Below are 17,174 nucleotides of genomic sequence, written 5' to 3'. Positions count from 1 at the left end.
ATGAAAACCTGAAACCTGCCCAGTGGTGTTCGTTGTCTTATTTGTTACTCCAGGGACTTGGTTGGGTGTGGCTAAGGTCTAGACTGGAGATTTGTGATTTTCTGGGGCTATCCAAAGGCCCCAGTTAATAATCAACCTGCAGAGGATGGTCAAAGCTGCAGAGGACCAGCATACAATGCCACGTGAGAAGAAGAACAGAGGGATCTGAGGCTGTTTGACTTGGAGAAGAAAGATAACCTTAGGGAAGGGAGAAGGGGTAGAAGAAGGTCATTGTAGGAGTTAGCAGTGAGTCTCATATAGAGGGGGGCAAGTGGCTCCAGAGGGCATACTGGGACCAAAGTCTATTTTCATAAGGGAGAATATTTTTATTCTATTTGAATAATGTCCTAATTCACCTTGCGGAGAGGAGGGTATCCAGGGTGCTGGATTCCATAAGAAGTCCAGGACTCGTGCCTAGGTATAGAATGAGGAGGATGGAGTCAAATGAGATTTGAAAGACAGGCAGTGTGTAGTGGGATGGACAGCAGGCAGTGGGACCCAGCAGGTGACTTCAGAAGGGAATCAGGGGACGCCGCATGTGAAGATTCTCATCTGATGGATACATTTGCAGGGCATGTTACAGAACACCTGAAGCCTCACCTGTAGGTAGGAAGGAAGCAGTCAGTGTGCCTCCCCAGGTTGGGTGAGGGACTTGCTCATAGTGAGAGCTGTCAAAGAAGAGAACTGATGGTCTTGTAAAGAAGTAATTTCTCCGTATCTGCTCCTGTTCACATGGAAGCCAGTTGACTGTCTGCTGGGGATACTGTGTAGGGGATGCCAGGCTTGGGTGGGACACTTTTGGGGATGACCTCTGAGGTCGTGTCAGTTCTAACTGGCATAAAACTATCTTCCTTGTCACCATGATTCATTCATTCAGCACTTATTTATTAAGCCTCTACTATGTCCCAGCCAAAGTGCTAGGCACTGGGGACATGAGGATGAACACACAGACATAAACCCGGCTCTCATGGCACCTACTGCCTCATGCTGGTTGTTATGAAGAAGTGCAGGTGCTATGGAATGTATCGCAGGTATTTGGATATATTGTCTGATAGGATGAAGATGGACTTCCTGGAGGAGGAAATGTTGAGGGACAAAGAGAGAGAAAAGGATACCTTTATGCAAGGAGAACAGAGTGAATGAAAACACGGAGGAAACAAAGGGCAAGTCCAAACTGTGGAATTACCCTTTAGCTTTAATGTCTGAACAAAACAAAATGTGGTAGTCAGGGAGAACCTTATGGACTTATTTTCACAGCTTAATTGGTTGCATTAAATTAAAAGTTGAGGTAGGGGAGGACAGAGAAAGAATATATGCCTTTTGATCCGGATTAAAGTGATCTGGTAGGGATTAAAAAATGGGGATTATCTCTTACAGGCAGGGTTTGGTTGAATAAAGCAGTGGAGTTTTGGGGGATAGGTTACAGGGGAATGGCATGAGCCTTCTGGGGCATGGTAGGAGGTATTTAGAGATATCAAGGCAAAAAAAATTGCATGAAGGAGGTGACAAAACTTCTTTCATGCCCTCAGCTGGTAAGAAGATAAACTTTCTTCACTTGAAGTGTTGTCCAGACCATAACTCAGTCCTGAGTGTCTCTCAGGCACAAAAACCCTTAGTTTGGCCAACCTGCCTTCATGCTTTTATGCAGGGAGAGCCTGTGGTGCAAGTTAATTTGGGATTTTAGAAAGGGAAAAAAAAACCCTCCATTCATTTTGCTTTCTTCCTATACTCTATAGCTTGCAAAGTATTTCACATATATCTGAAGAGGGTTTGGTCATCTTTGTTCAGTAGAGAGGAGTTGAGATTCAGAAATGGGAAATGACTTACCTAAGGTTGCAGCTCCACTTGGAAGCAGTGCCACTACACTCCTGATCGGATGGTTCTTATTTTGGCATGTGGTTTCCATTGCTGGGGCCTGAGAAATAATGTTGTTGTTGTTGTTTTCCCAAGAAACACCTGCCCCCTCTAAAATGGAAATATGAAGGGTTAATGAAGGGACAGACCCCAGGAGGCTGATATCCAGTACAGCTGCGTGTCCTTGGAGAAGCACGAGGACTTTCCTGAGTGAAAGAAAAGAGAGGGCCTACCTGTAACAATACCTCAGAATGGTTGATAAGCATTTGCTATTCTATTCTGGGTCTTTTTTTTTCTCTATTTTTTTTTTTTTTTATTGCATTGCTGTGGAGTTGAAACTGGCTGAATCAGCACTGAATCATTTAGCAGGAAATGATGAAAACTGTCACTTTCCTCTGTCTGCATAGTAAGACACAGCAGAGAGAGCCCAAGATGACAGAGGGGCCGTCTGACAATGCCTCAGGCCTCAGATTGGATTGTGAATGGGAAGAGCCCGTAGTCTAATCAGTAGTCATTCCCCCAGGTGGGTCACAGAGTGTGAATGTGAGGTTGTCCCTGCAGCAAGGACACCTAGTTTACAGACCCACAGAAACAGTGAGGTGAGGAGGTGAAAAGACTATCTGCGGGTCCACTGGGAAATCTTGCACCAGAAGTTGAATATCTTAAATAATAGGGTAACCTGGACCCCATTTGGTGCTTATAGTAGCTGTGGGAAAGAGTGCCAGCCAAAGGGCTTATTGACAGGGAAGAGATTTTCTTGAATTCCCATAAATAACATGTAACCTTGCTGGAATGCCTTTTGCTATCTGCTCATTCAGCAGGGAGATGTGAGATGTTTTCACCATCCACTCATTTTAAAGTGCTTTCAGGATTTTTCATAAAATAACATGGCTTTGTAATGTTTGGCATGTTACTTTACCCTTTGAGCCTCAGTTTCCTCTTTTATAAAATAGAGATGTTAAAACCTATAGCCATAGCATTATGTGGCTGAATAATGACATAATGAATGTGATGATACTTTGTAAAGTGCACATCATTATATTATTCAGAATCCAGAGTCCTTGGGGGCACTTCAGAGCCCTTATTCTAGCACTTATCATAAGCAAGCAAACACACAACTCTCCATCTCACCCCTCCTCGTCCCCAGCTTAATGGCTTTAATGCAACTATGGACATGACCACTGACCTATGTGCTCCAGTTGAGAAGCGGTATTAATGGGAATGAGACAGGCTCCCAAATCCTGAATTGCTTCTGCTTTCTATTAAGCTAAGAGACTCTGTAGCTATGACTATGCTTTATTCAGCATTCAAAAGAAAAGTATGCAACGTTCCTAACCATCCACATATTTCTGATGGTCCAGTTTTTTGGTAAGATTTATATCACAATTTAGAAACAAGGTTTCTGGAGTGAGGGAGGAAAGAACAATGGAAAGAGTGTTTGTTTGTTTGTTTTTGTAATTGGGCAAGGAGAGGTACAGTCCAGGTAGCTCCTAAGAAGAGATGGTGTGGTGTTAGGAAACATGGCAGGGCTGCTGGAAATACTGGGTGCTCAGTGGGCAATTATGTGATTGGAAGATTTAGCTGGAATGAAGTTACGTTTACTCACAATAATCATTCCAGGAAAGTTCTGCCCACCTACTTTTTCTGTCTCATTCATTATTTAACAAATATTTATCCAACTTCTACTATGTAAGAAATGTCTTTGAAAGATCTAGATGAACTGAGGATGATGACTTCAGTTAGGGTGGTGGCAGTGGAAATAGAACAGAGACATATATTTGCCACTAATAAATAAGTTGGCATGGCTTGCCAATAGATGGAATATAGTTTTTAAGAAGAAAAAATAATCCAAAGAGGGTTTCTGTATTTTTGGCTTAGAAAATGGATAAATGGAGGTAATCTTTACTTAGATGTAGGGGTTGGGGGAGGGACAGGGGAGCAATAGATTTGGGTGGAAAAAGCAGAATCAAGAACTCTGCCCTGGGCATACTATATTTGAGATGCCTTTAAGCCATTCAAATGATATAACAAGTATATGCTTGGGTATACAAGTTTGGAGCTCAGTTGGGAGCACAGTCAAGGCCTTGGAACACAAATATGGCAATGACCGGCATTTTGATATTTAAATCCAAGGGACTAGATAGGATCACTTAGGGAATGGATGTTGATAGAAAAGAGGACCCAAGGCTGTGACTGCAATATTTAGAAAGAGAAACCAGAAAAAGGGTTGGGAAGGAATGGCTAGTGAGGTGGGTGGAAAGCCAATGGAGCGTGGTGTCATGGAAAGGGAAGTTATTCTAAATAATTCCTATGGTCCTTCGCAGTGCAAGCTGTTTGTGATTCTTTTCTGTTTCCCTCTTTTATTTCTCTTATTTTCCTACAGTTTATTTAAAAAGCAAACACAAATCTTTGATAAAAATTACATGAAAATCTTTTTCAAGAGAAAAAGCAAAATTTCACCTTTACCTTAGTGTATTATTGTTTTTTAGCAAATCTTTTTAAAATTTTTATTATTTTATTTTATTTTTCCATAAGTTATTGGGGTACAGGTGGTATTTCTACTTACTTACATGAGTAAATTCTTTAGTGGTGATTTGTGAGATTTTGGTGCACCCATCACCCAAGCAGTATGCACTGCACCATATTTGTAGTCTTTTACCCCTCTACCCCCTCCCACTTTTTCCCCCAAGTCCCCAAAGTCCATTGTATCATTCTTATGCCTTTGTATCATCATAGCTTAGTTCCCACAGATCAGTGAGAACACGCAATGTTGGTTTTCCATTTCTGAGTTACTTCACTTAGAATAATAGTCTCCAATCTCATCCAGGTCACTGCAATGGTGTTAATTCATTCCTTTTTATGGCTGAGTAGTATCCCATCATATATATGTGATATATCTATGATATATGATATATTTCAGTTTATATATATATCACAGTTTCTTTACCCATTCATTGATTGATGGGCATTTCGGTTGGTTCCACAATTTTGCAATTGTGAACTGTGCTGCTATAAACATGCATGTGCAAGTATCATTTTCGAATAATGACTTCTTTTCCTCTTGATAGATACCCATTAGTGGGATTGCTGGATCAAATGGTAGTTCTACTTTTAGTTCTTTAAGGGCTCTCCAGACTGTTTTCCATAGTGGTTGTGCTGGTTAACATTCCCACCAGAAGTGTAGAAGTGTTCCCTGATCACCACATCCACACCAATATCTACTGTTTTTTTATTTTTTTATTATGGCCATTCTTGCAGGAGTGAGGTGGTATTCCATTGTGGTTTTGATTTGCATTTCCCTCATTATTAGTGATGTTGAGTATTTTTTCATATGTTTGTGGGCCATTTGTATATCTTCTTTGGGAATTGTCTATTCATGTCCTTAGCCCACTTTTAGATGGGATTTTTTTTTCTTCTTGATTTGTTTGAGTTTGTTGTAGATTTTGGATATTAGTCCTTTCTCAGTTGTAGAGATTGTGAAGATTTTCTCCCACTCTGTGGGTTGTCTGTTTACTCTGCTGACTGTTCCTTTTGCTGTGCAAAAGTTCTTTAGTTTAATTAGGTCCCAGCTATTTATCACTGTTTTTATTGCATTTGCTTTTGGGTTCTTGGTCGTGAAATCCTTGCCAAAGCCAATGTCTAAAAGGGGTTTTTCCAATGTTATCTTATAGAATTTTTATAGTTTCAGGTCTTAGGTTTAAGTCCTTAATCCATCTTGAGTTGATTTTTGTATAAGATGAGAGATGAGGATCCAGTTTCATTCTCCTACATGGGCTAGCCAATTATCCCATTACCATTTGTTGAAAATGGTGTCCTTTCCCCACTTTATGTTTTTGTTTGCTTTGTTGAAGATCAGTTGGCTTTAAGTATTTGGGTTTATTTCTGGGCTCTCTATTTCATTCCATTGGTCTATGTGCCTATTTTAATACCAGTACCACACTGTTTTCATGGCTATGGCCTTATAGTATAGTTTGAAATCAGGTAGTGTGATGCCTCCAGATTTGTTCTTTTAGCTTAGTCTTGCTTCAGCCATGCAGGCTCTTTTTTGGTTCCATATGAATTTTAGAATTGTTTTTTCTAACTCTGTGAAGAATGATAGTGCTATTTTGATGGGGATTGGATTGAATTAGTAGATTGCTTTTGGCAGTATGGTCATTTTCACAATATTGATTCTACTCATCCATGTGCATGGGATGTGTTTCCATTAGTTTGTGTCATTTATAATTTCTTTCAGCAGTGTTTTGTAGTTTTCCTTGTAAAGGTCTTTTGACTCCTTTGTTAGGTATATTACTAAGTCTTTTATTTTTTTTGCAGCTATTGTAAAAGGGGTTGAGTTCTTGATTTGATTCTCTGCTTGATCGGTGTTGGTGTATAGAAGAGCTACTGATTTGTGTACATTAATCTTTTATCTGGAAACTTTGCTGAATTCTTTTATCAGTTCTAGGAGTTTTCTGGGGGAGTCCTTAGGGTTTTCAAGGTAAACAATCACATGGTCAGCAAACAGGGACAGTTTAACTTCCTTTTTACCAATTTGGGTGCCCTTTATTTATTTCTCTTTTCTGATTGCTCTGGCTAGGACTTCCAGTACTACTTTGAAGAGTAGTGGTGAGAGTGAGCATCCTTGTCTTGTTCCCATTCTCAGAGGGAATGCTTTCAACTTTTTCCCATTCAGTATTATGTTGGCTGTGGGTTTGTCATAGATGGCTTTTATTACATTAAGCTATGTCCTTTGTATGCCAATTTTGCTGAGAGTTTAATCATAAAGTGATGCTGGATTTTGTTGAATGCTTTTTCTACATCTATTGAGATGATCATGTGATTTTTTAAAAAATTCTGTTTATGTGTTATATCACTTGTATTGACTTGTGTATGTTAAATCATCCCTGCATCCCTGGTATGAAACCCACTTGATCATGGTGGATTATCTTTTTGATATGTTGTTGGATTCAGTTAGCTAGTATTGTTAAGGATTTTAGCATCTGTGTTCATCAAGAATATTGGTCTGTAGTTTTCTTTTTTGGTTGTGTCCTTTCCTGGTTTTGGTATTAGGGTAATGCTGGCTTCATAAAATGAATTACAGAGGATTCCTTATCTGTCTATCTTGTGGAATAGTGTCAAAATGATTGGTACCAATTCTTCCTTGAATGGTAGAATTCTGCTGTGAATCTATCTAGTCCTGGACTTTTTTTGTTGGTACTTTTAAAATTACCTTTTCAATCTTGATACTTATTATTGTTCTGTTCAGGGTGTCTAATTCTTCCTGATTTAAGCTAGGAGGGTTGTATTTTTACAAGAATTTATTCATCTCTTCCAGGTTTTCTAGCTTATGTGTACAAAGGTGTTCATAGTAGCCTTGAATGATCTTTTGTATTTCAGTGGTGTCAGTTGTAACATCTCCTGTTTCTTTTCTTAGTGAGGTTATTTGGATTTTCTCTCTTCTTTTCTTGGTTAATTTTGCTATGGGTCTATCAATTTTATTTATCTTTTCAAAGAACCAGCTTTTTGTTTCATTTATGTTTTGTATTTTTTTTTTGTTTCAATTTCATTTAGTTCTGCTTTGATTTTGGTTATTTCCTTTCTTCTGCTGGGTTTGGGTTTGGTTTGTTCTTGTTTCTCTAGTTCCTTGAGGTGTGACTATAGATTGTCTGTTTTTGCTCTTTCAGACTTTTTGATGTAGGCATTTAGTGCTATGAACTTTCATCTTAGCACCACCTTTGCTGCATCCCAGAGGTTTTGATAGGTCGTGTCATTATTGTCATTTACTTCAAATAATTTTTAAATTTCCATCTTGATTTTTTGACCCATTGCTCATTCAGGAGCAGGTTACTTAATTTCCATGTATTTGCATGGTTTTCAAAGTTCCTTTTGGAGCTGATTTCCAGCTTTATTCCACTGTGGTCTGAGAGAGTTCTTGATACAATTTCAATTTTCTTAAATTTATTGAGGCTCATTTTATGGCCTATCATATGGTCTACCTTGGAGAAAGTTCCATGTGCTGTTGAATATAATATGTATTCTGCATTTGTTGGATGAAATGTTCTGTATATAACTGTTAAGTCCATTTGTTCCAAGGTATAGTTTAAATCCATTGTTTCTTGGTTGACTTTCTGCCTTGATCACCTTTCTAGCACTGTCAGTGGAGTATTGAAGTCTCCCACTATTATTGTGTTGCTGTCTATCTCATTTCTTAGGTCTATTAGTAATTGTTTTATAAATTTGGGAGCTCCAGTGTTAGGTGCATATATGTTTAGGATTGCGATATTTTCCTGTTGGACAAGGCCTTTTACCATTATATAATATCCCTCTTTGTCTCTTTTAACTGCTGTTGTTTTAACGTTTATTTTCTCTGATATAAGAATAGCTACTCCTGCTTACTTTTGGTGTCCATTAGCATGAAATGCCTTTTTCCACCCCTTTACTTTAAGTTTATGTGAGTCCTTATGTGTTAGGTGAGTCTCCTGAAGGCAGAAGATAGTTGGTTGATGAGTTCTTATCCATTCTGCAGTTCTGTATCTCTTAAGTGGAGCATTTGGGCCATTTACATTCAATGTTAGTATTGAAATGTGAGGTACCATTGCATACATCATGCTCTTTGTTGCCTACATACTTAGTTTTTTGTTTTTGCTTTTTAACTTGTATTTTTGTTTTATAGGTCTTGTGTGATTTATGCTTTAAAGAGGTTCTGTTTTGATGTGTTTCCAGGATTTGTTTCAAGATTTAGAACTCCTTTTAGCAGTTCTTGTAGTGGTGGCTTGGTAATGGTGAATTCTCTCAGCATTTGTTTGTCTGAAAGCAACTGTATCTTTCCTTCACATATGATGCTTAGTTTCACTGGAGACAAAATTCTTGGCTGCTAATTGTTTTGTTTGAGGAGGCTGAAGATAGGGCTCCAACCCCTTCCAGCTTGTAGGGTTTCTGCTGAGAAATCTATTGTTAATCTGATAGGTTTTCCTTTATAGGTTACCTGGTGCTTCTGTCTCACAGCTGTTAAGATTATTTCCTTTGTCTTAACTTTGGATAACTTGACGATAATGTGCCTAGGCCAAGATCTTTTTGTGATGAATTTCCCAGGTGTTCTTTGTGCTTCTTGTATTTGCATGTCTGGGTCTCTAGCAAGGCTGGGGAAGTTTTCCTTGATTATTCCCCCAAATATGTTTTCCAAGCTTTTAGAATCTTTTTTTCCTCAGGAACACCGATTATTCTTATGTCGTTTAACATAATCCCAGACTTCTTGGAGGCTTTTTTAATATTTTCTAATTCTTTTCTTTTTGCCTTTGTTGGATTGGGTTAATTTGAAGATCTTGTCTTCGAGCTCTGAATTTCAATCTTCTACTTGTTCAATTCTATTGCTGAGACTTTCCAGAGCATTTTGCATTTCTAAAAGTGTATCCAAAGTTTCCTGAATTTTTAATTTTTTTTCTTTAAGCTATCTATTTCTTTGACTATTTCTCCCTTCATTTCTTATATCATTTTTTGGATTTCCTTGCATTGGATTTCACCTTTCTCTGGTCCCTCCCTGATGAGCTTAATAACTAACCACTTGAACTATTTTTCAGGTAAATCAGGGACTTCTTATTGGTTTGGATCCATTGCTGGTGAACTAGTGTAATTTTGGGGGGGTGATGAAGAGCCTTGTTTTGTCATATTGTCAGGGTTGGTTTTCTGGTTCCCTCTCATTTGGGTAGGCTCTGTCAGAGGGAAGGTCTAGGGCTGAAGGATGTTGTTCAGATTCTTTTGTCCCATAGCACAGCAGGACAATCCACAGACAAAACCCCTCAGACATGGAGTTAAAGAAGGAAGGGCTTTATTTGGCCGGGAGCTTCGGCAAGACTCAGGACTCCAAAAACCGAGCTTCCCAAGTGAGCAATTCTTGTCCCTTTTAAGGACTTATAACTCTAAGGGGGTCTGCATGAGAGGGTCGTGATAGATTGAGCAAGCAGGGGGTACATGACTGGGGGCTGCATGCACCGGTAATTAGAATGGAACAGAACAGGACAGGGATTTTCACAATGCTTTTCCATACAATGTCTGTAATCTATAGATAACATAACCGATTAGGTCAGGGGTCAATCTTTAACTACCAGGTCCAGGGCATGGCGCTGGGCTGTCTGCCTGTGGATTTCATTTCTGCCTTTTAGTTTTTACTTCTTTCTTTGGAGGCAGAAATTGGGCATAAGACAATATGAGGGGTGGTCTCCTCCCTTAACAGGGTGTTCCCTTGATTTAGTACTCTCCCCCTTTTCCTGTGGATGTGGCTTCCTGTGAGCTGAACTGAAGTGATTGTTGTCTGTCTTCTGGGTCTAGCCACCCAGCAAGTCTACCCAGTTCCAGGCTGGTACCAGAGGTTGTCTGCACGGAGTCCTGTGATATGAACCATCTGTGGGTCTCTCAGCCTTGGATACCAGCACCTGTTCTGGTGGAGGTGGCAGAGGGTGCATTGGACTCTGTGCAAAAAATAATGCTCCATTTTTGTGCTGGTCGGCCTCCTGACAGGAGGTGTCACTTTCCAGAAAGCATTAGCTGTAGCAGTGTGGAGAGGGACTGGCAATGGGTGGGGCCCTAGAACTCCCAAGATTATATGCCCTTTTTCTTCCACTACCTGGGTGAGTAGGGAAGGACCATCAGATGGGGGTGAGGCTAGGTGTGTCTGAGTTCAGACTCTCCTTGGGCTGGTTTTGCTGCAGCTGCTGTGGCAGATGGGGTAAGATTCCCAGGTCACTGGAGTTGTGTACCTAAGAGGATTATGGCTGTCTCTGCTGAGTCATGCAGGTTGTCAGGGAAGGGCAGTCAGGGAAGTGGCAGTCACAGGCCTCACCCAGCTCCCACACAAACCAAAGGGCTGATCTTACCTCCCACGGTGCCCCACCACAACAGCCCCGAGTCTGTTTCCAGGCAGAGGGCCAGATGGGCTTGAAAACCTGCCGATGCTTTCCGCCTCCCAGAGTATATTTGAGGTGTCTCCCGGGTCCTGCAGTAGCAGTATGCTTCCTTCAGAGGGTCTGTGGGTCCTCTCAGGATTGCTGGTTTGTTCTTGCTGTTGATCTGGAGCTAAAATTCACAGTGCAAGCCCCTGCATGCTGCTCTGTTCCCAGCTGCAATCTAGTTCTCCCTCCCATCTGCCATGATCCTGAAATCCCCCTCTCTGTGATTCTTGCTGCCCTTTGCATTACTTCTTTCCTTCTTGATTGCACAGGCTGAAAGTCTAGGAACTTGGACTTCTGCCTGTCTCTGGAAAGGGGCCCCAGGCTGTCCAGAGTAACAAATTATCTGCTTATCACAGTTGACACTGCTACCATTCTACTTTATTATTTCCAGCTATTATTTTCCCTGACTTTTGGTAAGCTGACTGCAGCCTTTTATCTAGATGCTCACACTCCATCGCCGCTCCACCACCTCCTCTGTCTACTTACCTCCCACCTTTCTGCGTGGGCTGCCCTGCCTTCTCCACACAGCGAGTCTTTACCACTTCATCTGGTTTATCTGCTGAGAGTCCTCAAGGTTCAGTTGTTTCTCCATTGTTATTTGCAATTTATCTGATTCTAAACCTGACATTATATCTCACTGTGATATACAGTTGTATGGCTATTGTTTGTCCAATGCAAGTATATTATTTTGCATCCACTTTTTTTTCTTGCTTTTCAAAGTTGGGAACCATGTCTGTAACATCACAAAATCTGATGTCTGCAAATCATCCCTGTAACTGCAGAGATAAGACAAGACTCATTACCATTCATGTTATCCTCACTTGGGGAGAACTCAGGTCAAATTTCTTTACCCTTGGATAACACTTTTCTTTAATTTTAAACTTGTCCTTTCTCTCTCTCTCTCTTTTTTTTTTTTTTTTTGTATCTTTTTTGAATTCAAGACATTCATTCACCTCCCACAGCTTGCTTCTCTGATTGGAAGACCATTTCTACTGGTGGCAGGCATAGTGTAAATATTTCATTTTTGAGGTTTGTTCAGCAAGGACTATTCGGACTGAAGATGAAATGCCAGCTAAAGTCCCTGTGTGTGAAGAACATCGTGTTCAGCCTTTTACTCCCAAGGCAAATTATTTGCTTAAGTAAGGGTTTCTTCCTTGATTACAGTCCTTATTATTGAGATCTTGTCTGAATTTCCCAGGTGTGTTTTGAATTTCACAATCTCACTCTGTACTCCACAGAGCTAGTCTCAGAAAATAGATTTGCATGTGCCCCCAGCTCTGACGGAGACAGAGCCCTTCCCTAGACAAAGAGCCCTGGGAATAAAGGGCTAAATAGAAACACAGTATCTGGGCATGCTAATTATTATTATTATTATTGACTGAGGACATTGGCTGGCTGTTAATAGACACATCTATTAGGTGTCATACTGTTTGTCTTAGGACATTGCTTCTCTTGATTTGTAAGATTTTAGAGGAGAATGAAAAAACTAGGTGAAAATACAATAAGTAATATTTGGTTTTGGCATTTAAAGAAAACACATAAGCACCTCTGATGTGCCAATCAATGTGCCAGGCACAGGAACACAAGGGTGAGTAAGAAAGTAGTCAGTCTTTAAGCATCTTCATATATAGTGGGAGAGAGAGACATGCAGACAAGCAATTATAACATGTTGATACATTCTCCGACAGAGACCTCTGCAAAATGCCATGGGAGTCCAGAAGATGAAGTTATAAATTTCCCAGGGGTGTACCAGGGACAGTGTGTCAAAAAGTGAGCCTTGCAAATGACTGGGAGTGTTTCAGATAGGGAAGGTAAGGACTGCATTCAGGCATAAGCAGCTCTGAGTGTGGAGGAATGGCCAGCTGGGTTGTGGAACCAGACAGAAGGTGAGAGTGAGGGCAGAGGAGAGAGGGCAAAGGCCTGGCTGGAAAGGGAAATTAGAGGCTGGCAGTAACAGAGCTCCCCCTATGTGAATATCAGATATCAGGTTCAGAGTGCCTCCCAAAAAGACAAGGGAAGGGGGAGAGGGTGGACCTTCCAAAGGGACATCAGCAGAAGATTCTGACTTTCTCTTCTTTTGAAATTACTGCCCATTCCAAGCTCAGATGTCTGTCCTCATGCTGCCTTTCCTACTCAGTGGCTACAGGTGTGGGGACTAACCAATGGGCTTATTCTTGACCTTGCTTCATGGCATCTGTTTCTGTTTAGACATCCCCACCTTCTTTTGTTCATTTCATTTTTTTTACGCTCTACTGATTTAACCATGGCCTCTTTTATATCCTATTTCAGTTAAGGCCCTGCTTTCATCTTCTCCACTGGCATTTCAGGCCTTTGTCCAGCTAAGCAGTGACCATATATGCCAGCGCTAGGTACCATCCTGGAAAGAGAGAATCAGATAGGATGGGCAAAGGCCTGTCTTAATGAGGGCTATTGAGATCTACTTATAAGAGAAAAACAGATGTGGTTTCTATAACCTCATCAAGAGACATGTTATTCAGGATGGGATTAGGTGGGGGAAGGTGAGAAGATAATAGTAACTACGTCTGAAAGGAGAGGTATGTGACATTACCATGACAAACGTTAGAGGAGAGGTGGAGATGCTAAGGTATGGGAGCTTTTAACAATTGCTACATATGAATAATATTGGGAGATTATGTGAAATTATTGGGAGTAGTGTGAAAGAGAAGTGTAAAATTGGAGAATAATAGGTTTGGTGAATTACGGCACTTAGTATTTTCTCTGTCATTACCTTCCCTCCTTCCACCCCCTCAGTCATATCAAAAGTATCAAAAGCAGGTATGCAGAATGCAAGAAGGTGGGAAGAATGACAATCTTACTTTCTCGATCCCTGGATCCCAAAGCATGTTAAAAATGTTAAACCAGCAGTTTGCTCACAGAGACAGAAGCCAACTGTGGGGTGAAATTGCATCAGTAGGGACATGAGGGTAGACTTGAGAAAAATAGGGTTGCAAGGCACTAAAATAACAGAGGGAGGGCATTAGAGTTCCCTCTGTGGAAATCTGTTAGAAGAGGAGAGAAAACCATCTGTCTGGAACAGTGTAAATATAGTCATGCTTATGCCCAGGGGATGGACTTATTTTTTCCTTTTAAACAATTTTAACTGGAAGTTTTATGTGAAAACACTATCAAAGTACAAGAGAGTACTTAGTATTCTGTTTTAGTTTGTTATTATTTTATTATTAAACATTGTACAATTAGCATTTTCCACATTTCTGCTTGGTCTTCACAGTTATTTTAATGGCTGCATAATATCCCAGTATATTGTAGAATTGTTAATGTAATAATACATCTGGTATTAGCTCTGTATATCCATTGCTGGCCCAATATTTGAGTATTTTTATGGACTTCTTTAATTCCTCTGCACTGTTCAAATTAGTCTGCCTTTCCTTTCCCAAATATTCCTAAACTTCTACCTGCAACCACCCCCACAACCACCAGCAGAATGCCCGTTCCACTTCATCTCTACTGGCCTATAGGGAGGAAACACGGGTGGTGGTAAAGGCTTCGCTGTCAGGTCAGAATCAGGTTTCCCATTTTTATTATTTACTAGTTTGGGGATCCTGTGACACTGGGCACATTATTTCATCTTGTGAGGTCAATTTCTTCATCTGGAGAATGTCTGTAATTATATGTATCTTGAAGGGTTGTGTAAGGATTAACAACAACATTTATAAAGTGCTTGCTACACAGTAGATGCCTAGACGGTCTGATTACTGGGGACCCCACGACAAAGAAAGTTGTCTTCTTATATCCAATTAAAAGCACGTCGAGGGCAGGAATCTTATTTTCTTTGCCCCCGAATCCCCCAATGGTGCAGAGGGATTTATACGATTCATGCTTGTTAGTTGATTATGTAGATCTTTGCTGAATATCTGACTTCAAGGACAATGTTGTCAACTTGTATATGATTAGTGTGGGGTGGGGGGGTGTTAGGGGCAGAGGGAGTGGAGGAGGTAGGGCTGTTGAGCGTGTGCTTTCTGAGTTTCTGAACTCTTGCGCCTCCTTTCGGCAGCCAACAGGTTCTAAAATGGCGGCAGCTCATGGCCCAGTGTGGGTCTGCAGCTCCACCTGTAAGGAAGGCAATCACAGAGCGGGCGCAACTGGCAGCTCTGTGCAACAACTACCTGTTATCAGAGGCTGCCTGAGGTCCCAGCATAAATATTCAGTGTGTCTTTCACACCACGACAATTTTAGAGACCAGGTGCACCAAAGATGCACAGGCAGATGAGAAAGGGAGAGGGGAGGAGGGAACCAACCCACAAACAAACCCGATTTCTGTGCTCCTCACAAAACATTTGCTTTTTACAAGCACACAGATAAATCCCCAGCAGCACAGGGAGTGCCGAGAGGGAAGCTGGCATTTGAAAGGCTTGCAGTATCAGCTAATTGGTCTCAAACCTAAATCATAAAAAGACCTGTAATTATGCTGTTCAGAATTAACACAGAAGACTGTCGGGTTGTTGGTGGTGGAGAGAGGGAGGGGCGACAATGGGAGGAAGAGTCCGTTTTTTAAGTGAATTTATACTATTATAAGACCTGTCGCGGGTGAGTAATAAAAATGGCGATGCTAAGTTAAGCCTTGTGTTATCCTGTTTGCTCAGATGCTGCTTATGCCAGCTGTAGCCAGCAGAAAGCACTTTTCAATTTATTTTTATGACTCTTCTCTAAAAGCATTCCATTAAAGGAATATTACTCTGTATGAAGTTTTGAGGCACCAGTGGCAGTTTATTTGCTTGTTGTGCTGGAAAGGAATAAACAGTTATCTGTGGTACCCATTATTTCGGTTTTGTCTTCCTCGCACTCCACTTAAAGGTCAAATGTGGATTCTGCCATCTACCCTTCTATTGAGTGCCCCTCCTCCATTGGATTTGGCTGAATCTGGGTCACATTTCAGCCCAGTCTGGTGATCAGAACCGCTGAGTCTCGAGTTTGCGACTTGCTTGGGTAATTTCCGCCATCCCATTGGTGAGATGAAGCTCCTGCAGCCACGCTGCTTGTTTGCAGAGGCCGAGCGGAGCCAGGCAGGAAGACATCTCCTGAAGTGGAGCCTGTTCTGTGTCTCTAGCTTGTCAAACTCGATTATTTGGTTCCTTTGGCAACGTATTCTACAGAAGCTGTGATGTGCAAATAGGAGAATGGTCTCTTTCTCTCTCACATATAAAGTGGGTCTAGAGGGACAACATGGCACAGTGGTTGAGAGTACAGTTTTTCGAGGCATATTGCTAAGGTTTGAAATTTAATCCTGTCGCCATAACATCTGCTATCTTAGGCAAGTTACCTAAGCTCTCTGCATCTTAAGTTTCCTAACCTACAAAATAGGGATATAAACAGTTCCCACTTCACAGGGTTTTTGTGATAATTAAATGAGATCATACATGTAAAGTGCTTAAAACCATGGATGTCACATAGTGGGTGCTGTCTGTGTAAGTATTAGTCATTCTGTTGTTAATATTACTGCTGAGATCTCAAGGAATGTAAGAGGATACTGGTGTGTGTTTTTTTTGTTTTTTTGTTTTTTTTGTTTTTTTTTGGCTCTGATTTTACCACTAGCTTGCCATATCACCTTAAAATCATCACTTATCTTTTCTGAGAAAATAATTCAGCCCCTGTTCTCATTCATGGAGGGATATGAAGACCAGCAAAATGCAAAAGTCATGATACATGTTTGGCCTTATGATTATTTATGATGTCTTTATAACCCAGATGAATACAGTGCTAACTCATGGTGTCAGCATGCTAATGTCTAAGCATATTTTCAAGATCTATTATTGGGACATGAATTTACTCATGTTGTGGGTTGTTATTTAAGTGATAGAATCTTAGAGTTGGAAGAGATCTTAGGAGCCATGGACTTTTTATTTTTAGCCAGGCATTCCTCCTATAACAGCTGCAATTTGTGGCAGGCTACAACCTGTGCTATCATGGGCCCTTTAATGGTGGATTCACTCTTGCAAGCTCATCTCTCCTAGTTCTAGATGACAGAATGCTCTCCTTAAACTTCACTGAAATTTTCTTTCCCCTAGCTTTCATATAGCTGTGTTGGTTCTGCTTCATGAACCTTCCCAGAACAAGCATAATTCCTTTCCTCAGGACAGCTCCTCACGTATTTGCAGACAGCAGTTCTTCTGAGGTCTTTTCTGTTCCTGGCCAAGTTCCTCCAAACATTCCTTATATGCCACAATGTCCAGACCCTTTGTCCTCATAAATGGATTGTACCCACATTGGCAATATCTTTCATATAATGGTATTCTTGAAGCTGAATACAGAATTCTGGCCATTGCTGGGCCTTCTTAGATTGTGATGTTCTTCTATCAGTGTGACCAAAGATGGCTCTCA

This window comes from Pan troglodytes, chromosome 1, assembly GCF_028858775.2.
Source record: "Pan troglodytes isolate AG18354 chromosome 1, NHGRI_mPanTro3-v2.0_pri, whole genome shotgun sequence".
Lineage (NCBI taxonomy): Eukaryota > Metazoa > Chordata > Mammalia > Primates > Hominidae > Pan > Pan troglodytes.
This window is presented reverse-complemented; position numbering follows the sequence as displayed.